We start from the raw sequence: 27634 nt of genomic DNA, 5'->3' as shown, positions 1-27634 counted from the left end.
GCCGAAATCTGAATTCCAAAGGTTTGACCTAGTGGCTCCCTGACCTATACTGGGTTAACTGTTCAACGCAGGAAATTCTCCTCTGTCTTGTTCAAGAAACCACTTAAAAGTCGTTTTTAGCAAGGAAATAAAGGTTTGTTCATTTTTGAAGGAGCGCCTTTCTTCCCAAATCTTATTTGTAAGTTTTATTTTCTGTTTTGAGTTCTAACAATAAAGAGGTTTTTCTATTGAGTCGAAGAGCAGTGGGAATATATTATTTTCAGCCATTAGTGGTTAGTATTTTAGTTAAAATTCTTCGCTGTTTACCCGTTTTTTTTAGTTCTCCGCTTACTCGAGTTATCATTTGCATAATCATTTCGGCTGAGCAAAAGTCTTTAATACTGGAGTTCAAAAATTCCCTCACTCTAATTACGTTGCTTTATTACAGGCGAAGCTCCTTTTCCAAATGATATGGTTTTAATCCACTGGCTGTACAAACAGTTTTTAGTGTTCATTCCAAGTTTCAGAAATAGTAATTGAGCATCAGTTTTGATCACTTCACCAAAGATTTTATTTCATCAGCTGAATATTTGGTGAATCTCATTTTATTACAGTTGTTTGTCCTGATTGTGCTTAAATCAAGAAGGGTAAAACCTGTTTTAGAACTTTTTATTTATAGAACTTTTGGTACAAATCTTCGAATTGTGAAGGTAATGCTTTTTTATCGATTGCTTTTATCCAAAACCACTTGAGTAATTTGAATATCTGGAAAGATGACACAGGCAGCTTGTTAAAATAATAAAATATCAAAGGCATTTTGAAGCAGTGTTTGTGGCACAACATTTGACAGATCATTTCAGAAATTGGTCAAAGGTAGGCTTTGAGATTTTCAAAGGGAAAGAGAAACAAAGGCTTATAAGGATAGTATTACTTTCAGATCCTAATTTAGGTGTTAATTTGCAAAATGCTTTTTTTTAAGCATTTATGAAAGTTTAATTTAACCACTAATGTTTATTGTCATTTAAGTACTTCTGTCTTTTTTGCTATTCAGCTTTGCAAACTTTAGGAACATGGGGTAAAACAACTGCTCATGCAAAACTTGTTTCTCTGTACTTTGTTTGAGTATGAACCAAGAAAAGCATCATTAAAGCTATTTGACTATATCTAAAGGGCAATTCATTCAGGACCTGTGTGTTTTGAGGAAGAAGGGTGGGTGCATTGGAGTTTGTGTCTGGTATTTTTGTGCAACAATGAAATATTTTTATGAAAATAGTTTTGTCTCTATTCTTCATGTCATAGTATTATATTTTGGGGCAGCTGAGACAAATTTTGTTTTGAAGTACTTTGAAGTTTAAGTTGGATATTTGAATAAACACAACTCTTTATTTTTAAAAATGTGCTGGCTTTTTTAAAATAAGGAAGCAATGGAAAGTGTTTCTACAATTACTGGGCTAAATGGGCCGAAGGGCCTCTTTCTGTGTTGTAGTACTCAGTGATTCAATAATTACTGAAACATACTTGATGTTGTCTTAAAGGGTTTGTTGATGTTTCAGTTTTGGTATTAACTGCAAAAAAGTTAAATGCATAATGAGTTATTTAAAAAAAAGTTTTGCTGTTACTTTCAGCTGTACAAAATACTTGAATCTCTTTTCCATTCAGCTATATAAAATCATGAGGAGTATAGATAGGATAATGCAAGCAGGCTTTTTTCCACTGAGGTTGGATGAGACTGCAACTGGAGGTCATGGGTTGAGGGTGAAAGGTGAAAAGCTTAAGGGGAAACTACTTCACTCAGAGGGCCATGAGAGTGTGGAACGAGCTGCCACCACAAGTGGTGTATGTGAGCTTGATTTCAATGTTTAAGAGATGATTGGACAGGTACATGGATGGCAGGGGTATCCAGATGCTGCTAACGGTGCTGGTCACTGGGAGTAGGCAGTTTAAATGGCCTGGCACAGACTAGATGGGCCAAAGGGCCTGTTTCTGTGCTGTTCTTTCCAATGGCTTTATGATTCTAGTTCTAGTATAACTGGTGTTTTTCAAAAATTGTTATAACTTGATTAAACTTTGTCAGACATGTACTCCACTATGTTTTGGCAGCATTGAGGAATAATTTTCAATCTCTCACTGCTATGGGTGGAAGCTCCCATTTGCTTCAAAAAGGCAACAATTATACCAGCGCCTATGGAGAATAATATGAGCTGCCTTAATGACTCACCCGGTAGCGCACACATCTACAGTGATGAAATGCTTTGAGAAATTGGTCATGACTAGACTGAACTCCTGCCTCAGCAAGGACCTGGACCCATTGCAATTTGCCTATTGTCATGATAGGTCAATGGCAGATGCAATCTCAATGGCTGTTCACACGGCCTTAGATCACCTGGACAATACAAACACTTATGTCAGGCTGCTGTTCATCGACTATAGCTCAGCATTTAACACCATCATTCCCACAATCCTGATTGAGAAGTTAAAGAACCTGGAACTCTGTACCTCCCTCTGCAATTGATTCCTCAACTTCCTATCAGAAGACCACAATTTGCAGATTGGTGATAATATCTCCTCCTTGCTGACGGTCAACACCGGCGCACCTCAGGGGTTTGTGCTTAGCCCACTGCTCTACTCTCTATATACCCATAACTGTGTGGCTAGACATAGTTCAACTACCATCTATAAATTTGCTGATTGTTGGTAGAATCTCAGGTAGTGATGAGAGGGCGTACAGAAGCGAGGTATGTCAACTAGTGGAGCAGTGCCACAGCAACAACCTTGCACTCAATGTCAGTAAGACAAAAGAGCTGATTGTGGACTTCCAGAAGGGTAAGACAAAGGAACTCATACCATAGATAGACACAGACATACTTTATTGATCCCAAGGGAAACTGGGTCCTCATAGAGGGATGAGAAGTGGAGAGAGTGAGCAGTTTCAAGTCCCTGGATGTCAAGATCTCTGAAGATCTAATCTGGTCCCAACATATCGATGCAGTTATAAAGAAGGCAAGACAGCAGCTATACTTCATTAGGAGTTTGAAGAGATTTGGCATGTCAACAAATACACTCAAAAACTTCTATAGATGGACCATGGAGAGCATTCTGACAGGCTGCATCATTGTCTGGTATGGGGGAGGGGAAGCTACTGCACAGGACTGAAAGAAGCTGCAGAGGGTTGTAAATTTAGTCGGCTCCATTTTGGGAACTGGCCTGCAAAGTACCCAGGACATCTTCAAGGAGCGGTGTCTCAAAAAGGCAGTGTCCATTATTAAGGACCTCCAGCACCCAGGGCATGCTCTTTTCTCACAGTTACCATCAGGGAGGAGGTACAGAAGCCTGAAGGCACACACTCAGCGATTCAGGAACAGCTTCTTTCCCTCTGCCATCTGATTCCTAAATGGACATTGAATCTGTGAACACTACTTCACTTTTTTAATGTGTATTATTTCTGTTTTTTGCTTAATTTTTAATCTTTTCAATATACATATACTGCAATTGATTTACTTATTATTTTATTTTTTATCTGCTATTTTATGTATTGCATTGAACAGCTGCTGCTAAGTTAACAAATTTCACGACGCACGCCGGTGATAATAAACCTGATTCTGATTCCGACAATGTTGATAAGGCGCTATAGTAGCCGAGCGGTTAGCACGACATCATTACAACTTGGGGCACCCAGAAAATTTGGAGTTCAGTTCTGGCACTGTTCTGTGAGGAGTCTCTGAATGACTTTCCCGTGGAATGCATGTGTTTTCTCTGAGTCCTCCGGTTTCCTCCCAGTCTAAAGATGTATCGTGTAGCTTAATTGGTCATTAAAAATTGCCCGTGATTAAGGTTAATGGCGGTTGCTAGGGCAGTGTGGCTCGAAGGGCTGGGAGGGCCTACTCTGCTCTCTATTACTGAATAAAATAAATAATTAAAAATATTGTTCCTCACATCTTGGATATCCAGCTCTGTTTGAAGTTCTGTTACCCATGCAGCAGGGATGCTCAGTCTTTGTAAATATGAAAAGTTGAAATTGAGAGAATTCTGCATCCAAACAAAGTTGTACCTTTTTTTGCCGTTTCCATAGCATTTGACTCCAGGCCGAGTTGCTAGCTTGACCCGGCGTGCAAGGAGCCGGTCGGATTCAAACGCAGGACCACTCACCTCGAAGTGAGTGCTGATGTCACTCCACCACAGGGTGGCTATCTTAACAGAGTGGAAGAACATTAAGATCAGGTCGCAATGCATACTTGAGGTAGAGGCCACCCGCTATATGAAACGGCAGTATGGGGTTGAGTGCAAATATAGCAATCATTTGCTCTTTCTACTTGTAATCTTTCTGTGTGCATTAAAGCTGTTCTGTCCCCAGGGTCCACACACACAAAATGCTGGTGAATGCAGCATTTGGAGCTTAAAATCATCAAAAAAATTCAGAGTGTATTCATTTCGCTCTGAATTCAGATTCATTTCGGATCTCCCCCTCCCCCTCCCACTTTCAAATCTCTTACTATCTCTTCTTTCAGTTAGTCCTGACGAAGGGTCTCGGCCCAAAACGTCGACTGTACCTTTTCCTGTAGATGCTGCCTGGCCTGCTGTGTTCACCAGCATTTTTTGTGTGTGTTGCTTGAATTTCCAGCATCTACAGATTTCCTTGTGTTTATCTCCACGTTGATTTATTTGAGGTAAGATCCGTCTGCAATGTTTGCAAGCATACCCTTAATTGATTCTAAAGTTTCTTTGGGGGTGGGGGAACTAGTTACTGTATTGAAACTTCAGCTGGTGGTTCTCTCTTCCCTCCACCCATCTTGTAAATCTGCTCCTCAGCTTTTTTCTCCAGTCCTGCTGAGGGGTTTCGGCCCAAAATGTGGACTGTACTTTTTTTCCATAGATGCTGCCTGGCCTGCTGAGTTCCTCCAGCATTTTGTGTGTGTTGAACAGATTTTCAGCACATGTTTGTGTCTTGTCTTAATTAGTAATTCAACTTCATGCCAATTGACCGTGCGCAGTGCTCTTCTCCCTCCCACCCCCTTATCAATTTTAGAAAAATTACCAGCTGTGAAAATGACCTTGAACACTTTGTCCTTGTCTGGTTCAATGAAACAGTACCATGTGTGAAACAAACTTTTGAAAATTTTCCAGGTGACGTTAGTCTGCACAGAATGCATTAAACTTAATATTTAAACTTTTTAGCATTAGAAGAGGGGCCGTCTATCTTGAGAACAGTTTTCCATATTTTCCCAGACGTGCAGATCATGAAAGAGCATTTGTATTGTAGTGAAAGAAGCTTTGTGCCTGAATGCTGTTTGTATAGCGTTTCATCTAAATGGCCAAAAAGCAGTACCAGCTCAGTAGTAAAGCCCGACATTAGCTTTAAATTTCATTACTCAAGGAGCAACATAATGTCATCAAAAGCTTAATTATCAAATTATATCAAAGATATTTGGTTAGTCGTTCAGCCTGTAGTACACTAGCATTATAAAACTGCTTTTGATTTAACTGGCCTTGCTTGATCCTTTGTACTAATTGCCTTGGGTATAGTCAGCATGGTTTTGTGCAAGGCAAGTCATGTCTTACAGTCATGAAGGAGGTGATTGAAGGCAGAGCTGTGGATGTTGACTACATGGATTTTAGTAAGGTGTTTGATATGATCTCTCATGGGAGGCACATCCAGAAGATTAAGACTCATGGGTAAATTGACACATTTAGATTGGATACAGGGTAGTGGACTTATTCTGACTGGAGGTCTATTACAAGTGGTGTTCCACAGGATTGTATACTGGGACCTCCGTTGTTCGTGAAGTGTGGATGGGTTTGTTGGTAAGATCACAAACAATACAAAGATTTATCTTGTGGATAATGTAGAAGATTAGCGAAGGATGCATATATGGGTAGGGAAATGGTAGATGGAGTTTAATCTGGCCAAATATGAATTGTTACACTTCGGGAGATCAAACGTAGAGGAAAAATACACACAGTTAATGGCAAGACCCTTAACAGTGTTGATGAGCAGAGGGATCTTGGGGTCCACGTCCATAGCTCCTTCAAAGTGGCTCTGCAAGTTGATAGGTTGGTAAAGAATCATAGAATATTGCAGCACAGAAACAGGCCCTTCAGCCCATCGAGTCTGTGCCACGCTATTAATCTGCCTAATCTTATCGACCTGCACCTGGACCATAACCCTCCACACTCCTCCCATCCATGTACCTATCAAAATTTCCCTTAACTGTTGATACCGACCCTGTACCGATCAACATTTCTGTTAAACGTTGAAATTGACTGTGTCCAACACTTCTGCTGGCTGCTCGTTCCACACTCTCACCACCCTCTGAGTGAAGAAGCTCCCCCTCATGAACATTTCACCTTTCACCCTTAACCCATGACCTCTATTTGTAGTTCCATCCAGCCTCAATGGAAAAAGCCTACTTGCATTTACTCTATTTACTCCGCTCATAATTTTTATACTCTGTCAAATCTCCCCTCAATCTTCTATGTTCTAGGCAATAAAGTTCTAACCTATTCAACCCTTCCCCATAACTCGGGTCCTCAAGCCCTGGCAACATCCCTATAAATTTTATCTGCACTCTTTCAATCTTATTTACATCTCCATTAGGTTTTGCCAACATCTTACACAATTTTCAACGTAGCATCCTGATTCTTGTACTCAATACATTGATTTATGAAGGGCGTTGTGCCAAAAGCTTTAACGACCCTATCTGCCTCTGATGTCACTTTCAAGGAGTAATATATCCGTACTCCCAGATCCCTCTGCTCTACCGTACTTCTCAGTGCCCTGTCACTCACCGTGTAAGACCTATCCTGAATGGTCCTCCCAATACCCTCCTTAAGTGTTCTCTTGCATTTCTTAGAAACATAGAAAATTTACCGCACATTACAGGCCCTTCGGCCCACAATGTTGTTCCGACCATGTAACCTACTCTAGAAGCTGCCTAGAATTTCCCTAGCGCATAGCCCTCTATTTTTCTAAGCTCCATGTGCCTATCTAAGAGTCTCTTAAGAGACCCTACTGTATCCGCCTCTACCACCTTCACAGAAGGTCACTCAACCTATTCTCATAAGGGATGCTCTCCAATCCAGGTAACATCTTTGTAAATGTCCTCTGCACTCTATTGCATCTTATACTCCTGAAGTACCTCATTTGTCCCTGCCTGCCTATACCTGCTATGCACCACCTTCTTCTTAACCAGGACCTCATTACCTCTCAAAACCAAGGTTCCCTACACCTGTAATCTTTGCCTTTTATTCTAACAGTGCCATACAAACTCCTGTACTCTCAAAATATCAATTTTAGAGGCCTCACATTTACCTTTGTCAGAAAACAATCTGTCCCATTCCACACTTGCCAGATGCTTTCTGATACATTCAGAATTGGCCTTTTTCTAATTTAGAATTTCAACCCTCGGACAAGATCTATTCTTTTTCATAATTACCTTAAAACTAATGGCATTATAATCGTAGATGCAGTGTTCCTCTCCACAAACTTCTGTCACCTGCCCTATCTCATTTCCTAATGGAAGATGGTATCACAGTCTCTCTAGTTGGGACCTCTATGTACTGATTAAGGAAACTTACCTGAACACACTTGACAAACTTTTTCCCATCCAGCCTTTTTACAGTAAATCTGTGGAAAGTTAAAATCGCTTACTATCACAGCCTTACAAAACGTTTCTTGCAACGGTCTATGATCTTTCTACGGATTTACTCCTCTAAATCCTGTGGACTGTTGAGTGGTCCACAATATAATCCCATTAGTGTGACCATACCTTTTTTATTTCTCAGTTCCAGTCATAATGCCTCACAAGACGAGTTCTCCAGTCTGTCCTGACTGAGCAATGCTGTGATATTTTCCCTGAATAGTAATGCCCCCCCCATCCCCCTCACTCTCCCCCATTCTATCATGTCTAAAACAATGAAATCTTGTACATTGAGCTGCCAGTCCTGCCCCTCTTGCATCCAAGTCTCACCGATGGGTACAATGTCATAGTTTCCCTGAGCTCATCCGCCTTTCCTACATTACTCCTTGTATTGAAATGTGTGCAGCTCAGAACATTAGTCCCACCATGCTCGACCTTTTGATTCCTGACTTTTTATTTCGGTTTAACAACACCCTTCTCCACTATCTGTTGCGGTGCTCTGGTTCCCTAACCCCTGCAACTCTAGTTTAAATCCCACCCCTTGCAGCACTAGCAAACCTCTCCTCTAGGTATTAGTTCTCCCTGCAGTTCACATGAAAACCGTCCCTTCTGTGCAGGTCCCACCTTCCCTGGTAGAGAGCCCAATGATCCAAAGATTTGAGTCCACCTTCCCACGTCAACTCCTCAGCCATGTGTTAAACTGTATGATCGTCCTGTTTCTGTACTCACGAGCACACGGCATAGGTAGCGAGGAAGAAAGCACATGGCACGTTTGCCTTTATCAGTCAAGGCACTGAGTTCAAAAGTCTTGAGGTTATGTTGTAGATTCATAAAACTGTAGTTAGGCCACATCTAGACTACCGCATTCATTTCTGATTGACCCATTATAGGAAGGATGTAGGGGCTTTAGAGAGATGCAGAAGAGGTTATGCCTCCTGTCTCATGATCTTCTCATATCCCTTTTGCCAATCAACTGTCCAGCTCTTGGCTCCATCCCTCCCCCTCCTGTCTTCTCCTATCATTTTGGATCTCTCCCTCCCCCTCCCACTTTCAAATCTCTTACTAGCTCTTCTTTCAGTTAGTCCTGACGAAGGGTCTCGGCCTGAAACGTCGACTGTACTTCTTCCTATAGATGCTGCCTGACCTGCTGCATTTACCAGCAACTTTTATGTGTGTTGCTTGAAATTCCAGCATCTGCAGATTTCCTCGTGTTTGCGGAAGAGATTTACCAGGATACTGCCTGGATGAGTGGGCATGTGCTAAGGAAGAGGTTAGACAAACCTACGTTGCTTTCTTTGGTGCAGCAGAGGTTGAGGGGAGGTTTATAAGATCATCATCATAGCATGTCACACCAGACAGCCAGCCACTCTAGTGTTGTTTGGTTGATGTTGAGCAGGTCAGTGTCAGCTAAATCAGGTGAGAGTGGGCAGTTGCACAGAGCGTGTTCAGTGTTCTGCACCCTTTTGTCACACTCACAGGATTGGCTGGTCTTTAAACCCCACTTCACCATATTGTCTCCCGTCCTACAAACTCCCGCTCTCGCTCTGTTGAGAGTGCACCACTTCCGTCTATCAAGCAGAGCCCCGTCTGGCAATGTTTCTGTGGGGTCTTGCACTGTATTGTTTGGTGGGGTTCTGGCTTCTGTTTGTTGCCAGAGGTCAATCCCGTATGTTTGGGGGGGGGGATGTTCCGTGCGGTAGTTCCTCCACCGTAGCAAAGCTGCATAAGGTTTATAAGATTAGAAAGGCAAAGATAGAATAGACAACTGGTATCTTTTTCCTATGGTTGAAATGCCTAATACTAGAGGACATGCACTGAGGGTGAGCGAGGGTAAGTTCAAAGGAGATGTGAGAGGCAAGATTTTTTACACGTTGATGGGTGCCTGGAATATGAGGGGCTTTGGTAAGCACATGACTGTGCAGAGAATAGACATTGTCTAGGTTGTAAGGATTAGTTTAGTTAGGTATTTAATTACAAGTTTATTTAGTTTGGCTCAGTATTTTTAGCCAAAGGGCCTGTTCCGAGCTGCACAGGTTATTTTCTATGTTCTATGATATGTGGTTGCATATGGATATGCTTTGGTTAATATGATTGAAGCGGAGAAGCAGTTCTTCCTTGGCAATTTAATTTGTATTAGTAAATACAGCAAAGGGGGTGCTAGGTCACGTACCCTAGGGTAAGTACAGCTGGAAGCATAATGTGTCTGTAAATTGGCTTTACATCATGGTTAATATAGCGCTTTTTCATAAACAAGAGATTCTGCAGATGCTTGAAATGTTGAGCAACACACACTCTCACAACCTACTGGAGGAACTCGCAGGGTAGGCAACATCTATAAAGAGTTGCCTTTTTGGGCTGAGATCCTTCATTGGGACTGGGAAGAATGCAGGAAAACGCCATTGCTTTTTAATTGTGCCAAGGTTACTGTGTGGTACAGCTGTTCTCATGAAGTTCCTGGATACAGCAACTTTGATTAAGCTTCAAACAATTAGGCTTCATAATTTTAATAAATACTAGAAAATCTGAATCTCAAAGTAAATTTATTATCAAGGTATATGTGGCTGTACATGAGCTTGAGATTTTTTTTTGCAGGCATTTACAGGAAAATAAAGCAATACAATAGAATTTATGGAAAACTATACTTAAAGACTGACAAACAACCTACGTGCAAAAGAAGATAAATTGTGCAAATAAAATAATACTGAGAATATGAACCGTAGAATCAAATCGTATGGATGAAAACATCCTTTCTGATACTTTAGTTTAAAAAGAGTTTAGCGTTTTGTAAATTTAGTGATATTGAAGAAACTTATAAACAAAACTAATTTTGACATCCCTTTCCTTTTTCCTCCTGCTTCCACACCCATAGAATGTAGCAGCGCCTTTTTATTTGTTTTTGGTTACTTGCTGGTTGTTCCTTGAACTTCCTGTCATGTTAACAGATCTTGTTGAAATATTAGGGATTGATGAGTTGCCGTTTGCTTGTCTTAAAGCTGTAATTACAGATTCAGTTTTTAAAGCTGGACAGTGTCTGATTATCCTGGATTCAAACCACTGCCCAGGTTCACTGCCAGTAGTGGACACTTGCCCATGTTAACCTGCTCTATATATAGAGAGGGAGATCAGGCCAATCTGACCTTCCATATGTGAGAGCCATCCCACATCGTGGGACTGTATGTAAACGGAAACTTGGCCTTGGGCACCCGGTCGTCAGGTCATGTCTCTGGAATGTTCTATCTGCTTTTTGACAGCTAGTTATCATCAAGAGCACTTGAACAGTAATTCAATGTCCCTGATAACTAGAGGCATTTAAGAACTGTTCTGCCTTGGAAAAAAATTCTTAATATAAAGTGTTAAAGAATAGAAATTTAATTTAAAACATAAAATTATGGGTGGGATATGTAGAACCATAGAGCACTACAGCACAGAAACAGACCCTTTGGCCCATCTAGTCCATGCTGAACTATTACTCTGCCTATTTTCCATTGACCTGCACCTGGACCATAGCCCTCCACATCCCTCCCAGCCATGTGCAATACTGTGCAAAAGTCTTGGGTACATTTTGTAGCATTGTAGTAATTTTATGTATTGCACTGTACTCTGGTGCCCAAAAAAAAATCATGACATATGTGAGTGATGATGAACCTGATTCTGATATGGGTCTCTTTTGTGGACTGAGAGTGGGACGGGGGCAGGGAGAGGGGAATCATAGTTGGGGAAAAAGGGGAAGAGAGAGTGGAGGAGCGGGAAACACCAAAGAGGCATTCTGTAATGATCAGTAAACAACTGTTAAGAATCAAATGACCTTGCCTGGTGTCTCAGGGCTGGGTTTGTCTGCACCCGTACTATTCCTCCCTGCTCCCAGCACTCCTCTGCCATCTGTCCCACACCCCTCCCACGGTGCTCCACCCTTGCCATTCCCAAAATCTTTTGCTCCTGCTGGATTCACAAACTCGCTCTCTGCTCCATGTTGACCATTACGGTACTGTGAAAAGTCTTCGGCACCCAAGCTATATATGCCTAAGAATTCGGCGCAGTACTGTACGTGCCCAAATTTCTCTTCAATGTGGATAGCAAACCTGCATCCACTACTTCCACTGGCAGCTTTTCCCACACTCTTGCTATCCTCTGAGTGAAGATGTTCCCTGCCATCTTCCTTTACTGCCCTTTGTGCCTGATTCAGGGGTTGGGTCCGTTAGTTCCCTGTGACAGTATCCATGGATGAGACTGAAAGACAGGGGGAAAAAGCTGCATTCAATCTATCTGCTGAATAAATGCTGAATTCGACGTGGAAATTGGAGGTGAGTTATGTAGGATGGTAGCCAGTAGTTTACTTTGGAGGCACCAGCTGAAGATAAGTTCCAGATCGTTTAATGTCATTTCCAGTACACAAGTGTAACAGAGAAATGAAATAGTTACTCTGGATTTGATGCAGTGCCAAAAAAAGACACAATAAAATAAAGAATACAATAATAAAATTACACAATAAATGTAAATACATAAGAAAGCTTGTGTACATAGATTGTATGTCCATAAAGTGACGCAAAGCACAGGAGTGTCTGTACGTTGGGTGACTCTGACAGTAAGGGATGAAGTATCGGTGGTGGGGGTTAGTTAGTGGCTGGAGGTGTTGTTGCTTGGGGAAAGTAAATGCCTTTGGGTCTGGTAGTCCTGGCATGGGTGCCACATCGCTTCCTCCCTGATGGGACTGAGACAAACAGTCCATGAGCAGGGTGGGTGGGATCCTTCATGATGTTACTGCCCCTTTTCCAGCACCTTCTGTATACATGTCCTTGATGGCAGGTAGGTTGGTGCCTGAGACGTGTTGAGCAGTTTTGACTACCCATTGTAGAGCCTTCTATGGCTAACGTATGTAACAACAATTTTAAATCTGCGGTAACTTAACATTTATCGTTCATCCCTCGTTAACTTGAAGTGGTTACATGGAGAATATCTTTTAATTGCTCACCTCTATGTGACTTTCAAAGAGGAATGTGCAGACAATATAATCTTTCAAGTTCAGTTGAATAATGATTCCCAATGTGTTTGAAAGACTTCATCGTTCGTATTCCTCTCAGCCAAAACCCCTTTCACATATCTCCCAGCTTCTCACTTCAGCCCCCCCCTCACTCACCCACCTTCCCCTCACCTAGCTTCACCTATCACCTGTCAGCTTGTACTCCTTCCCCTCACCCTCACCCCTTGCACCTTCTTATTCTGGATTCTGCCCCCTCACTTTCCAGCCCTGATGAAGGCTATTGGCCCAAAGTGTCGACTATTTATTCCTCTCCATAGATGGATCTGAGCTGCTAAGTTCCTCCAGAATATTGTGTGTGTTCCCTTCCAAAAGCCTGAAAGCCCAGTGGTCTGTTTTTTTAAAGTTAAGACTGCCACAGATATTTCTGAGGGCTCCTGGCCAGGGCGGCTTGTGTGTTGGGTAATTTCTGTTTATTTTTCCTCACTTTCATTTGTGGACTTTCAAACTAAATCGGAATCTATGAGTTATAAATGTGCAGCATTCCCAGTGCCGGCCAAATATGGATGCTATCCAGGTCTTGTGAACGAATATGTTTCTTTATTGGGAGAATTTGGGAAGGGAGATGTATGCAGAGGCTATTCTCCTTTCCTGATCTCGTGATGGAGAGGAAGTTCATTAATTAACTGCAGGCTTATCTTCTAACAACAGTATACATAACATATGTGGTACTGTTTTCTAACATAGTGTTCATAGAAAATGCAAAATATTGGAAAAAGGTTTATTTTCACCTTTTCAAAAATGCAAAACTCTTAATTTCATCCAATATGCAACTTTAATGATTATTAAGCTTCAGTCTACTTTTTGGAACTTGTGCTTTAGTCTCACTAGAACCATTTGATTCCGTGCAACATGAGAACCTACTAATTAAAGATTTTTATTTGTTTAATTGTGGCTTCTCTTGGATGGTTTCCTTTTTGACTTCAGTTTGCCAGAGCTGCTTGGTCAAGTGCACACAAAATGCTGGAAGAACTCAGCCAGTCACAGTATCTGATGCAGATGCACTTAGTTTTTGTTTTAAAAACTAGTGTTTAGTACCTGTACCGTGCAGAAGCCCATCGAGTCTGCTCCGCCATTTCACCGCTGCTGACCCATTTTCCTTAGCCCCAATCTCCTGTCTTCTCCCTGTATCCCTTCATGCTCTCACCATCAAGAACCTGCCAACCTCTGTGCAAAGACTTGGTCTCCACAGCTGCCTGTGGCAAAGAATTCCACAGATCCACCACTCTCTGGCTAAAGTCATTCCTCCTCATCTCTGTTCTAAAAGGACACCCCTTCTATTCCTAGGCTGTGTCCACTTTCATTCCCTTTCGGTTTTTTTTAAAAAAGGTCAGTTTTTAGCACATTACTGTGCAAGATCTAGAAGAAAAATCAAACTGCTGGGGGATCTTAGTGGGCCACACGGGAAGCAAAGAGATGGATAATATTTGGGAGACCCTGCATCAGGGTCCTAGAAACATCTGCTAGTCCTTTGCTGCCTCAGCTGCTGCATAATTTGTTGAGTTTTCCCCCAGTCGTGCTTTTTTGCTCCATTCCAGCATCTGCAGTCTATTGTCTGCTGTGCAAAATGGACGTGCTTCATTCAGGGGCATGTCCTGGTCAGGGTTCAAGTCCCACAGCTGTAGATGTGGAGTTTGTATATTCTCCACATGACCACGTAAGTTCCTCCGGATGCTCCAGTGCTCCAGTTTCTGCCCACAGTCCAACAACGTACGGGCTAGGGTTAGTAAATTGTGGGTAAGCTACATTGGCACCAGAAACATGGCAAAACTTGCAGGTTGTCCAGCACAATTTGGTTTGTTGCAAACAATTTGAATGTGGATGGTTTGATGGTTTGACACAAACGATGCATTTTACTGTATGTTTTGATGTACATGTGACAAATAAATCCAAACTTTTTTTTAATGCAGACTATAAATCGAGTACAATTAAATTCAAGTAAACAGAACTGATGAAGGGTCTCGGCCGGAAATGTTGACTGTTTACTCTTTTCCATAGATGCTGCCTGATCTGCTGATTTCCTCCAGCATTTTGTGTGTGTGTTGCTCAGATTTCCAGCATCTGCAGACTCTCTCGTGTTTGTGACAATTAAATTGAAGCTATTTGACTAAAGTCCCTTTCCTGGAAGGGTACCTGTACTTGATTATTTTCATGTGAAATTGCAAAATAAACCAGATGTCCTTGTACTAGTGTACAAAGTTAATTTTTAAAAGGCAATTATCCATTTGCCAAGAGCAGTATAGACAAGTTAAACAGCCAGCAAATTTGACATTTTGCCTGTTTATTATTTTTATGGATGAGTATTTATCAATTTGTATACATTATAGTTAAATTAAATAAGTAGTGCAAAGATAGAAATAAACAAGTAGTGAGGTGGCGTTCATGGATTCAATGTCCATTTAGAAAATGGATGGGATGGTAGAGGGGAGAAGCTGTTCTTGAATCATTGAGTGTGTGCCTTCAGGCTTCTTTACCTCAAATGCCAGAGGACAAGAATTGAAGGTAAGAGGGGGTAGGCTGAAGAGGAATGTGAGGGATATGTTTTTTACTTAGAGTTATAGATGCCTGGAACGCTCTGCCTGGTATGGTGGTAGAGGCTTTAAAGGGACGTTTGGATAGGCACATGGAGGGAAATGGACGTGGTGTAGGTAGGAGAGATTAGTGTTTGGGTGTTTTTGATTTACTTTGCAGTTGTTTTGGCACAATATTGTGGGCCAAGTGGCCTGTTCCTGTGCTGTATTGCTCTGTGTGCTATACTCTCCTTCCTGATGGTAGCAATGAGCATGACCTGAGTGATGGGGGTCACTACTGAAGGACGGCGCCTTTTTGAGGCATTGTTCCTTGACGATGTCCTGGATACTGCAGAGGCTGGTGCTCATGGTGCAGCTAAGTTTACAATTCTCTACAGATCTACAAACTGGGATTTTTCTTGAGTAATGCACACAAAATGCTGGAGGAACTCAGCAGGTCAGGCAGCATCTTTGGAAAAGAATAAACAGTCAACTTTTTGGGTCGAAATCCTTCCTCAGGACTGGTTTCTTAACTTGATCTTGTGCAGTTTACTAATTAAGTTTTCTGATGAAATTTCATTTACATTTTATAGCCCTTTCTGCATTGGACATATGTTCCTGCAATTTCTCATCTGTTAGCTTGATTTTTGCAGTTTTGTGGTGTGGCTGTGTGCACTTTGTAAGGAATGGGTGCTGCTTTGGCTTGCAATGAGGGATATTGTTTAGTGCAATGATTGTGGCCATCATTGAAATGACAGAATATGCACCAATGGATAAATGTATTTGACACCATCTGTTCTCACTGAGATATGATCTTCCATTAAAATCACTTTCCTGTGCTAAACCACCATTTGCTTGAAGGGCACTGCATGATAGTTTATTTTCTGAATGTGCACGATGTCGATGCAGAGAGATTAATTGCTACCTGATCCATTTCATCGTCAGTGGATGTAAGTTAATTTTATAAATAACAGTGAACATCGAAGCTCCTTTCCGGGAAATGTCATGCTGTGTGTAATAAAATTATGAGGACAGATGTTGTCGAGTTGGTGGCCTCTTTAGCGTTGCTCCTTTCGAAGGCTGTTACCAGGCAGAGCTGTCAAATGTAATCCTTTAATGAAAATGGCGTATCTTTATTAATGGTGTTTGTTACAGCATTATATCAAAGTCATACCAAAGTTCAGTTTCAAAAGTTCAAAGTAAATTTATTATCCAAGTATGTGAATCAGAATCAGGTTTATTATCACCGGCATGTGACATGAAATTTGTTAGCTTAGCAGCAGCAGTTCAATGCAATCCATAATAAATAAATAAATAAAATAATAATAATAAATCAATTACAATATACGTATATTGAATAGATTAAAAAACGTGCAAAAAACTGAAATACTGTATATTTTAAAAAGTGAGGTAGTGTCCAAGGGTTCAGTGTCCATTTAGGAATCGGATAGCAGAGGGGAAGAAGCTGTTCCTGAATCGCTGAGTGTGTCTATTCGGGCTTCTGTACCTCCTACCTGATGGTAAGCAGTGAGAAAAAGGCATGCCCTGGGTGCTGGAGGTCCTTAATAATGGATGCTGCCTTTCTAAGACACCACTCCTTGAAGATGTCCTGGGTGCTTTGTAGGCTAGTACCCAAGATGGCGCTGACTAAATTTACAACCCTCTGCAGCTTCTTTCAGTCATGTGCAGTAGCCCCTCCATACCAGACAGTGATGCAGCTTGTCAGAATTCTCTCCACGGTATATCTATAGAAGTTCTTGATTGTATTGGTTGACATGCCAAATCTCTTTAAACTCCTAATAAAGTATAGCTGCTGTCTTGCCTTCTCTATAACTATGTCGATATGTTGGGACCAGGTTAGATCCTCAGAGATCTTGACACCCAGGAACTTGAAACTGCTTGCTGTCTCCACTTCTGATCCCTCTATGAGGTTTGGTATGTGTTCCTTCGTCTTACCCTTCCTGAAGTCCACAATCAGCTCTTTCATCTTACTGACGTTGAGTGCCAGGTTGTTGCTGCGACACCACTCCACTAGTTGGCATATCTCACCCTGTATTGTCAGCAAATTTATAGATGGTATTGGAGCTATGCTTAGCCACACTGTTGTGTATGTAGAGAGTAGAGCAGTGGGCTAAGCACACACCCCTGAGGTGCGCCAGTGTTGATCGTCAGTGAGGAGGAGATGTTATCACCAGTCCACACAGATTGTGGTCTTCCGGTTAGGAAGCTGAGGATCCAATTGCAGAGGGAGGTACAGAGGCCCGGGTTCTGCAACTTCTCAATCAGGATTGTGGGAATGATGGTTTTAAATACTGAACTACAGTCGATGAACAGCATCCTGACATAGATGCTTGTGTTGTCCAGGTGGTCTAAAGCCATGTGGAGAGCCATTGAGATTGCATCTGCTGTTGACCTATTGTGATCGGCAAATTGCAATGGGTCCAGGTCCTTGCAGAGGCAGTTTAGTCTAGTCATGACCAACCTCTCAAAGCATTTCATCACTGTCGATGTGAGTGTTACCGGGCAGTAGTCATTAAGGCAGCTCACATTATTCTTTTTAGGCACTGGTATAATTGTTGCCTTTTGAAGCAAGTGGCAACTTCTGCCCGTAGCAGTGAGAGGTTGAAAATGTCTTTGAATACTCCCGCTAGTTGGTTGGCACAGGTTTTCAGAACCTTACCAGGTACTCCATCGGGACCTTCTGCCTTGTGAGAGTTCACTCTCTTTAAAGACAGTCTGACATCGGCCTCTGAGACAGAGATCACAGGGTCATCAGGTGCAGCAGGGACCTTCACAGCTGTAGTTGTATTCTCCCTTTCAAAGTGGGCATTGAAGGCGATGAGTTCATCTGGTAGCGAAGCATGCTATTGGGTTTCACTTTGTCGGAAGTAATGTCTTGCAAACCCTGCCAGAGTTGTCGTACTTCCGATGTCGCTTCCAACCTAGTTTGAAATGGTCTCTTTACCCTTGAAATAGCCCTCCGCAAATCATACCTGGTTTTCTGGTACAGGTCTGGGTCGCCAGACTTGAATGCCACAGATCTAGCCTTCAGCAGACCACGTATCTCCTGGTTCATCCACGGCTTTTGGTTTGGGAATGTACAGTAAGTCTTTGTCGGCACACACTCATCTACACAGGTTTTAGTGAAGTTGGTAACAACTGCAGCATACTCATCTGGGTTCAAATGTGAATCCTTGAATACAGTCCAGTCCACTGATTCAAAGCAGTCCTGTAGGTGCTCCTGTGCTTCCCTTGTCCATACCTTCTTGGTCCTCACTGCTGGTGCTGTGATCTTCAGTCTCTGCCTATACTGAGGGAGTAGAAGTACAGCCAGGTGATCAGACTTCCTGAAGTGAGGGCGTGGAGCAGCACAATAGGCATTCTTGATGGTGGTGTAGTAATGGTCCAGTGTGGTGTTTCCTCTGATATTGCAAGTGGTCTGTTGATGGTAATTGCTTAGTGATTTTTTTCAAACTGGCCTGGTTAAAATCTCCCAAAATGATAGTGAAGGCGTTAGGATGTGCTGTTTCATGCAAGTTGATCCCATTGCTCAGATCATCTAAAGCCTGATTGACATTGGCCTGAGATGGAATGTATACTGCTACCAAAATGACCCTGGAGAACTCCCGTGGTAGGTAAAAAGGATGTCACCATATACATCACCATTATTAACCTTGAGATTCATTTTCTTGTGGGCATTCACAGTAGATCTTTTTTTTTCAACTTAAAACTACGCACATAGACTAACAAAACCAATGTACAATGTACCACAGATTACACTCGTTTATTAGGTACTCCTACATTTAATATAACCATCCCTCCCCACGGCTTTTTATTATGGCTTTTGCTCCCTTCCTTTCCATTTCTGATGAAGACTTTCAGCGTGAAGCATTGAATGTTTGCTGCCTTCCATGAATGCTGCCTTACTTGCTGAGTTCCTCCAGCATTTTGTGTATGTTGCTCAAGCTTCCTGGGGTATCGCATACAGTTCTGATCATCCCACTTTAGGAAGGATGATGAGGCTTAGGAGAGCAGTAGAAGAGGTTTGCCGGGATGCTGCCTGGTTTAAAGGACAAGAGGCTGGATAAATTGAGTTATTTTCTCTGGAGCATCGGAGGCTGAGAGGAGATCTGATAGAGGTTTACTAGATTGAGAGGCATAGATTGAGTGGACTGAGAGTATCTGTATCCGTTTCCCAGGGTTGAAGTGTCTAATTCGATTAGATTAGATTCAACTTTATTGTCATTGTGCTGAGTACAGATACAAAGCCGATGAAATGCATTTAGCATCTGACCAGAAATGCAAAGAATAGTGTTATTTGCAAAATAACTGCGAATTTTTTAAAAAAGTGCTACAGCACACAAATATAAAAGTACTGAGACAGTACAATACGGGTGCAATACTGCTTAGCGCTGTGATGAGAGGTTCAGCAGGGTCACAGCCTCAGGGAAGAAGCTCTTCCTGTGCCTGCTGGTGTGGGAGCGGAGGCTCCTGTAGCGCCTACAGGATGGGAGGAGAGTAAAAAGTCCATGGTTAGGGTGAGATGCATCCTTGATAATGCTTTTCGCCCTGCCCAGGCAGCGTTTATGGTAGATGTTGTCAATGGTGGGCAATTGGGTGCGGATAATCCACTGGGCAGTTTTCACCACACGCTGGAGTGCTTTAATACCAGAGGGCTTGCATTGAAGGTGGGAGAGGGATACATTCAAGGGGGTTGTGAGGGGTAAGTTTTTCTTTTACTCAGTGGTGGATGCCTGGAATGCGCTGCCTTGTATGATGGTAGAGGCAAATACATTAGAGGCTTTTAAGATGTTTGGATAGGCACATGGATGTAATGAAGATGGAGGGATATGGACATGGTGTAGGTAGGAGGGATTTGTATTTGGGCATTTTTGATTTGCTTTTCAGCTGTTTCAGCACAACATTGTGGGCCGAATGGCCTGCTCCTGTGCTGTACTCTTCTGCATTCCAACATTTGCAGAACCTCTTATGCTCTTAATATGAGTGGTTGTTTGTCAGTCACCCCAACTACAGGACATCGCCGCAGGAGTTCAATAGGGCAATGTCCTGGGTTCACTCATCTTTCTTTCATCATAAGCTGACATGGGAATGTTTGCTTACGACTATACAACAGAATGTGGAACAGTACATCACGGTTCAGGCACTTTGGTCGATAATGTTATACTGATCTTTTAACCTGCTCCATGATCGAACTAACTTTTGCCACCTACATAGCCTATAACCCTCTATTTTTCTTTCATTCATGTGCCTATCTTTCAAAGGGAAAGATTAACTTCATTTGTCACATGTACATTGAAACATACAGTGAAATGTGTCATTTGTGTCAACGGCCAACTACGTCTGAGGATGTGCTGGCGGCACCCTGCAAGTGTCACATGTTTCCAACGGCAGTGTAGCATGACCACAACGTACTAACACTAATCTGGACGTTAATAAGTGGCAAGTAACGTTCATCGCATCATGTAGCACATTAACAGGCCTTTGGCTCATTATATCCTCACCGGCCATCAAGCACCATTGATGCAAATCCCATCATTCCCTTGTCACCCTAGTGGCAATTTACAGTGGCTAATTACCAGTGGATTAAAATGTAACATTTTTACCTTTCTCATAGTTTAATCTCCCTTATTCTTGCTTGCATTTTGATTTAATCATCAATGTGTGTGCAATTATTCAGTGAATTTTCCAGTAATTGTGGTGTAGCTGCTTCAGTATTTTTCCAGAAGCTTCTTAATTCTCCTGCTGCAGATATATTGCCACGTGAATCTGGCTACTTTATGGCTAGTAGTTATCGTGCCATGTCTTCTTGTCCTTTGAGTCTGAGTTAGTTTTGTATGAGATGACCATGGCCTCACTGTTTTTTCTCTTTACTTTGTTTATTCTTTCCTCTTGTAACTCTCAGTACACGACCGTGAGCAACAAGTTGGTATCTTATTTATTTATTTTTGGTGATACAACACTAGCAGTCTCTTCCAGTCAAACGAGGCTGTGCTGCCCACTTCAGAATCAGATTTACTATCACCAGAATATGTCGTGAAATTAGTTGTCTTTGCGGCAATAGTGCAGTGCAATATATCATGATAGAGAGGGGGAAAAAACCATTACACTCATGTTTCCATGTTCCCAATGAACCTACTAACCTGTATGTTTTTGGAATGTGGGAGGAAACTGGAGCACCTGGAAGAAACCCATGTGGTCACAGGGTCACAGTACTGTATATATACAGAACTCTTATTTGGTGACATGGAGTGGAGAGTTAGTTTGTAAATCTGGCAGGAGCAAAAGATGTTGGGAATGGCGAGGGTGGATTGCCACGGGAGGGGTGTGGGACAGGTGGCAGAGGAATGTCAGGGACAGGGGGTATGTGGGTGCAGACACACTCATCCCTGAGACACCAGGCAAGGTCGTTTGATTCCAAATAACTGGTTTATTGATCATTACAGAATGATTCTCTGGTGCTTCCTGCTCCCTCCCCTCTTCCTTCCCCTCTTCCCAACCATGACTCCCCTCTCTCTGTCCCCTTCCCACTGACAGTCCACAGTAGGGACCCGTATCAGAATCAGTTTATCATTATTCACATGTCAAAAATTCTGTATTTTTCTGTGGCATCAGTACAGTTAAAATTACTACAGTACTGTGCAGAAGTCTTAGGCACTCTAACCATACATATACGCCTAAGACTTGTACACAGTACTATCCCACTGGTATGTCTTTGGACTGTGAGAGGAAACCGGAGCATGCAGATGGTTGCAGAATATTGACTGGATAAATCCATGCAGGAAGTATTACATGTCTGATTTGTTTTTGTGTTCATTTAAATGGTCAGAAGATAAATGGGATAAGTCGTGTGAACACTGTCCTTGCCACCTGGTTTTAAATGTGACCCGTGTACTGACCCCAAAAATTAAAATAACATTTCCTGTTTAGCCTTCCTGCTGCTTCACATCATAAGTGACCTCATTCATCGGGAAGTTCATCCATGGGTCCTTTTAAAGGGCCTCAGCCCGAAACATCGACTTCTTATTCCTCTGCATAGATAATAAGTTCCTCCAACATATTGTCTGTGTTATTCTGAATCTCTTGTGTTTAAACCTAGGATCGTGCAAACCAATCTGTTGCTTATTTTTATCTTTAAAAAGGTGTTATTGGGTGTTAAACAATCTGTTACTTGCTCTGCTTGTGCTGTGAGGGAATTAGTCACAGTCTAATGATCACTGTTTTATTCATGGATCCCTGTGTAAACCTGTCTATCTTTGGCCACATAGCCAGGTTCTTTTCTTTCAAAGTAAATTTATTATCAAAGAACATATGTACGGTGACATACAACGCTGAAATTCATTGCCTGCAGGAAGTCTATAATATAGTAACTATAACAAGATCAATGAATAATCAACTAGCGTGCAGAAGACAACAAGCCATGCAAATGAAAATCTAACTAGCAATAAGTAATGAGAGCATGAAATGAAAAAGATAGAGTCCTTAAAGTGAGATGGGAACACCTCAATGGCTGGGCAACGGAGTGTAGTTTTCCCCTTTGATCAAGGGCCTGATGGTTGAGGGGTAGTAACTGTTCCTGAAGCTGGTGGTGGGAGTTCTGAGGCTCTTGGACCTTCTACCTGATGGTGGCAGTGAGAAGAGCATGACCTGAGTGGTGAGAATCTGTGACGATGGACGCTGCTTTCCTATGACAACGTTTCATCTGTAGATGTGCTCAGTGTTTGGGAGGGCTTTACCTGTGAGGTACTGGGTCGAATCCACTATCTTTTGTAGGATTTTCTGTTCAAAGGCATTGGTGTTTCCACACCAGGCTCTGATGCAGCCAGTCAGTACAGTCTCCATGACACATCTAGAGAAGCTTGTTAAAGTTTTAGGTGTCGTGCTGAATCTCTCCGGACTGAGGAAGCAGAGGTTCAGCCACACTTCCTTTGCAATTGCATTTACATGCTAGGTCCTCTGAAATAGTAACACCCAGGATTTTAAAGTTGCTAACCCTTTGCACCTCCAATTCTCTGATGAGGACTAGCTCATGGACCTCTAGTTTCATCAGTTCCTTGGTTTTGCTGACTTTGAGTGAGAGGTGACACCATTCAGCCATATTTTCCATCTCTCTCCTGTATGCTGATTCATCACCACCATTGATTTGTCAATAATTTATTATCATTCATGGATACATGCAAGTGTCTCCTTTTAAAATTTGTTGTGCATGTAAGAATATGGTGGGAAAGTAGAGAGAGAGAAAGTCAACGTTGACTTTGTTGGATGGTGAAGTTGGCTGAGTGAACTTAAAATCCTGTTTCTTGTGGGTGTGGGAACTGAGTGTTTAAAGTAAAGAGGTCTTTAGAGAGACAGTACAGGCATATTGTTTTTCAAAATAGCTGTCTGTAATTCTTTTGTGACAGCTGAAAGGCAATTAGTTAAAAATATAAATATTCTTAAATTACTTCCCTCTTATTTTGTCTACACTTGCTGGCTCAGGATAGCAAACTATATAATTAAGAGCCCTCCCACACTTGCTGTTTTCTTTTGCCACCCTCGCCCAGATGCTAAACGCCTGAGAGCACGACTTAAGCTAAACTACCAGACGCAAGGACAGGTTCTATCCACGTTTTAATTTAGAGATGCAGCATGGTAATAGGCCCTCTCAACCCATCAGGGCCCATGCGGCCCACCTACCCTGCTAACCTGCCAGTCTCTGGAATGTGTGGGGGAATGTACAGACTTTCACAGGCGGATGCAGGAATTGAACCTGGGTCACTGGTGCTATAATCACCATGCTGTCGTCCCACCCAAATTTATGTTCCTGCCCAGGATCAGTCTGGGGCTTCTTGCTGTGTGGCAAACATCTTAACCACTGCACTACAAAACCCTGCAATTAGCCCACAAAAGTTCAAGTTTAATTGTCATTCAACCATAATTGAATACAGCCAAATGGACCAGCATTACTCCAGGGCCAAAGTGCAAAATACAATAACAATAGTCATTCACAGCACAAGATGCATATAGCACATATAAGACAGCAGTAAAATACAGCTATGCACTAAAAAATATAGTCCAAGTCCCCGATTCCATGAATGTTGTAGCAGTCTGCAGTTGAACACAATACATCTAATCTTTTGCTGAGTGAACACTAGAGGGCTGCATTCACTCCAGCATGGATGCCATGCCACACCACCTCCGGTGGACCGCACCGGATCCAGCATTTCTCTCCTGGGCGGCTGCAAACAATGACACCGTGGTTTGAGGCCTAGTGCTTGCTACAACCAAGGCCATGCAGCTTCCCCCGGCATTTGGCCTGCGGCCCGCTCCCTGCCAACAAAACAGTGATCCGAACTTGCAGCATTTCACATTACCAGTGCCCAACAAAGTCTTGCCATCACAAGAAAAGTGACTAAGGCAATCACTCGCTGTTAGACAGCACACTCCCGTCGTGCACCAATGGCTCTTTGACGCAGGCAGCAGCATGATCCACACCAAGCCCAGCTCCTTCAGTTTCTGTACCAATGAGCAACTTACGGATGAGGTAGTCCTGCAGTACTTTAAGTTCTTAATGTCCAGCAGCTTCTTGCGATCATGACAAATGCATTTAGAACAATAACACTTTTAGTTAGTCCTGTAGAAGCTGCTGTATCTGATTACACCACCATCTTACTGGAAGAGATTCCATGTTATTGGACTTGCTAATGGATCTGTCATGCACTAAATGATAAATTCTTGATTTTTACAATATACCTCACCATGGCTCCTACATTTGTCTATCTGCTCTACACCTTCTCTATAATTGGAACACTATATTCTGTTTTCTTTTTATTAACTTAATTGTGTTTATCAGAATTACATCAAGGTAATGAATGGAAATTGGAATGCAGAATATGGTCATTATGAATGCAGTATCTGCATGATCTGTCTCTGGTAGCAAAGCAACAACTTTTCATTGCTGCATATTGGTGAAGTTGACAATAATAAAACTATACGGGTTGGCCTTCTGTACATTCAAAATACCTCGAGATGATGGCCTACCTGCTCCAACATAGAATTTCATCACACGCAAGCCAACAGCAACATTGAAGAGAGTAGTTTGCAGACCGAAAGAACAAGCCAAGCTATTAGACAAGACCAATGTGGTTTACAAAATCCAATGTGGGGACTGTCACAAGTATTATGTCGGCCAAGCTGAGAGAAAGTTATCCCTATCAAGTGGCGTGACCAACTCTCCCTAGTTTCTACCGATGAAGATCGAGAGGGGCACAAAGTTGGCAGGGCATCAGTGACAGTCATGGCGCAAGCAAACACGCGGCATGCAAGCGAATTCCTCGAAGCGTAGTTTTCCGTGAACAGTTCTGTAAGCAAGCACATAGACCTCGATCCTAGTTGTGAGCCGATGCGGGCAAAATTCCAAACCACAAGACATGACATTCACCACACAATCAATCAGCCACGAGATTTCCTCTGCACATCACAATTGAGTTTTGGAAATGACATCCAACTGAAAAGTACGTAAAGGCCAAGCATTCGGAGGACACAGACAATTAACAGCATGCTGGTGGATGATGTCTTCTTGCGTGGTGATGAAACGTTTGCAAGTAAATTGCCTAGATTGAAGAACAACTCAACCCAACCGTATACTATCTCTGTCTGTCTTCAGTCTTTGGGCATTCCAGTGTGGTTTGTAGCTAACTCAAATCATTTACATAATGTATGAGTCTAGCAGTGTCAACTTTTGCAAGGCACATTCCACAAACAGCATTTTCATAAAAGGACATGAATTTTTTTTTATTATTTGCTGAGGGACAAATACCAAAACAGTGCATGGCAGAGTGGTGGTATGTCTCTGCAAAGGAGGTGTAAGGCACTTCTTCCCTCCTCTGCTAGCCTGCAGGTCACCCTTGAACAAGGTGTAGCATCTGCTTAGTGCCCCCTCCCCACCAAAATCAGGGTCACAAGAAGCCATGGGAGAGGTGGTGGATGGTCGTATGAGCAGCTGGTGCATATCACAAGTCCTGGTTATGCGAGGCAGACAATCTCTGAAGAGTGGTCTGGGTCACCCATCTTGTAAAGACACAGCCCAGAAGTAGGCAATGGCAAACCACTCCTGTAGAAAATTTTGCCAAGAACAATCATGGTCACGGAAGGACCGTGATCACCCACATCGTACGAAAAGACACGTTACGAGCAAACGGACTGAAGGACAAATTTTGATCAAAATAATTTGAGAGTTCTTGTGCTTTCCAGATGGCACTATAGAGATTTTATGCCAGCTGGGAGGTTTGCAGAAAGGGATCATCTCTCGTAGTGAAGCACTCTCTGTACTAATACAGAGCATCAGTATAGAGTATTTCCTCAAGTATGCAGCTTGGAGCTTGAACCCACAACCTTGTCACTGAAACTTTTATATCCTCCATCAGATTCTATAGCTAGACCACACTTGGAGCATTGTGTTCAGTTCTGGTTTCCTCATTATAGGAAGGATATGGAGGCTTCAGAGAGATTGTAGAGGTGATTTACCAGGATGCTGCCTGGATTAGAGAGCATATCTTATAAGGAAAGGTTGAATGAGCTAGGGCTCTCCTCTTTGGAATGAAGGCGGATGAGAGGTTACTTGAAAGAAGTTTATAAGATGATAAGAAGCATAGTTAGAGTCTGTCGGGTAGAAATGACTAATACCAGGCGGCATAATTTTAAGGTGACTGGAGGAAATGCATTGGGAAAGCAAAGCTTTCTCCTTGAACCATTGTTGTCCGTCACATTAATTTCACAGTCTCATTTAAGTGGATCTCCAACAAATTGCTCCAGTAGAGCTTGGAAGGATTGTCAGGTTTCAATGTCAAGAGTGCCATGTGAAGTTGGAGGGGAACTTTCCGGGTGTAATTCGCAGTGCGGCCATCTGTCTGCTACTCTTATGTGATGATATTGAGTGTACTTGTTCTGGAGGCTGAAACTTAACTTAAGCGAAAATCCTTAAGCCATATAGTTGGCCATAAGACATAGCAACAGAATTAGGCTATTTGGCCCATGAATCTGATCTACCATTCCATCATGGCTGATTTATTATCAATCTCAACCCCTTTCTCCTATCTTTTACCTGTAACCTTTGACGCCCTTACTAGTCAAGATACTATCAACCTCTGCTTTAAGTATACCCAATGATTTGGCCTCCACCGTCGTCTGTGGCAATGAATTCCACAGATTCACCACCTTCTGTCTGAAGAAATTCCTCCTCTTGGTACTCAGTGGTGGAGAGGGCTTTGCCTGTCATGGACTGGGCTGTATCCGCCGCTTTCTGTATAATAAACTAATCTGAAATTGAATTAATCAGACGTTAACTACCAAAAACTGTTAGGATCCTGTAGCTCTTGTGCATGTTCTTTCTTTCTTTCTTTTTAAATCTTTTTATTGAATTAGTATACAAAGGGTAAACTATATAGGCACTGATACACAGTTGCAATATAACTTTACAA

The 27634-nt window shown here is 42.3% G+C and overlaps 1 protein-coding gene across 4 annotated transcripts in view; it reads left to right on the top strand.

The window, feature by feature from the left end:
* LOC134343875 (interleukin-11 receptor subunit alpha-like) overlaps positions 1-27634 on the top strand; it is a 129660-nt gene that overhangs the window by 864 nt on the left and 101162 nt on the right. The window contains exon 1 of one of the 4 annotated variants that reach the window (XM_063042733.1): positions 14868-15150. The exons of the other annotated variants lie outside the window; for them this stretch is intronic. The gene's annotated coding sequence lies outside the window, so the exon portion shown is untranslated. Of the gene's footprint in view, positions 1-14867; positions 15151-27634 lie in introns of those variants that run through there. 4 annotated transcript variants of the gene reach the window in all.

Source organism: Mobula hypostoma, chromosome 3 (genome assembly GCF_963921235.1).
Source record: "Mobula hypostoma chromosome 3, sMobHyp1.1, whole genome shotgun sequence".
Taxonomy (NCBI): Eukaryota; Metazoa; Chordata; class Chondrichthyes; order Myliobatiformes; family Myliobatidae; genus Mobula; species Mobula hypostoma.
Note: the sequence above shows the minus strand (reverse complement) of the source record. Positions and strands in the feature narration are given on the sequence as shown.